Genomic DNA, 1,601 nt, shown 5'->3' on the forward strand with positions numbered 1-1,601 from the left:
TTCCAGCATCTCCTCCCAGCGGGGCTGTGGACACGCTGGAGGAGCAGGAAGGGATGGGGTGGAAGAGAAGGAGGGAAGCAGCCCCTGGGGGAGTCACAGGTGTCTGTGCCACGGCTCAGAGGAGCTGAGCCTCCAGCCTGGGTTGCAGATCCTTACATCACTCCCGGTGATGTTCAACATTTGTTCGTTCCGGCTGTAAAACCTCTCCTGGCTCTGCACCAGGTATTTCCCTCCCTCAGTGCCTCAGCCAGGGCTGAGCTGCTGGAGCGTGAGCAGCTCACACACCGTGGCCTTTGTGACTAATGGCACCAGCTGGGGTGACAGCCCCTCCATGAGAGCCCCTTTCCCATGGGGCTTGCTCTCCTTGCAGATTAGGATGATGAACAGGAGAAGGATAAAGCCTCTGGTGTCTCCCTGTGCCCGTGGGATCCCACTTTCCTGAGGCAGCTTGGGTAACCAGCTCCAGCACCCCATGGCCTTGACGGAGCTGGTTCACTTCATGACAGATCTTGAGGAAAACCCCAGAAACCAATTCCCACAGCCAGGGTAGTTCCCGAGGCTGAGGATGGCTTTGTGAATGGAGAAGGAGCCTCCAAGCAGGCTCTGCCCTCTATTCTGTGTACACTGGGGTTTCATGTCCATAAAATTATGGAATCATTTAAGTTGGAATGGCTCTCAGAGACTGAGTCCAACCATCACCCCCAGCACCACCAAGGCCATCATTAATCCATATTCCCAAGTGCCACATCCCCATGATTTTGACCACTTCCAGTGACTTCACTGCTTCCCTTGGTGCCTGTTTCAATGCCTGGCCATGTTTTCAGTGAAGAAATTTTCCCTGACATCCCACCTAAACCTCCACTGGTGCAACTTGAGTCTATTTCCTATTGTCCTGTCTGTTGTTCCTGGGGAGCAGAGCCCGATCCCCCGGGCTGTCCCTTCCCGTCAGGAGCTGTGCAGAGCCAGAAGATCCCCCCTGAGCCTCTTTTTCTCCAGGCTGAGTCCCCCCAGCTCCCTCAGCTGCTCTTTATTTTCCACTCCCAGGGAGCTGATGGTCTCTCAGGGTTTAGTCATGCCAAGAACCCCCTAACAGGGATTTAGGGACATGAATAAGGGATGTCCCTGGAAGCTGCTATTGCTGTCTGGTGATATCTGTCTCCCAGTCCCCCAGAAATGGAATCACTTGGGGCTCTTTGTGGGGCTGAGGGTGTGTGGGCAGTAAAGGGACACCAGGCTCTGCTCTTGGGGGACAGCACCGTGAGTGTGGCTGCTGCCGGAGCCCCCAGGGCCGCTCTCCTCTGGGACCTGTTGACACCGGGGAGGGGATGGGACCAGTCCGTGAGGCTGAGGTGAGGATGAGGATTCAAGTGAGGGTTAGGATGAGGATGAGGATGAGGATGAGTGTGAAGATGATGGCAAAGGTGAGGTGAGGATGACGGTGGGGGTGTAGTGACGGCGAGGATGAGGGAAGGGATGAGGAAGAGGCTGAGGCTGAGGGTGCGGATGAGGTGCGGATGAGGTGACGGCCAGGGTGGGGGTGAGGACGGGGCTGAGCGCGGAGCTGCCGCCGGGGTGTGGCGGGTGTGCGGGCGCGGGGGTGT

This window comes from Agelaius phoeniceus, chromosome 14 (assembly GCF_051311805.1).
Source record: "Agelaius phoeniceus isolate bAgePho1 chromosome 14, bAgePho1.hap1, whole genome shotgun sequence".
Lineage (NCBI taxonomy): Eukaryota > Metazoa > Chordata > Aves > Passeriformes > Icteridae > Agelaius > Agelaius phoeniceus.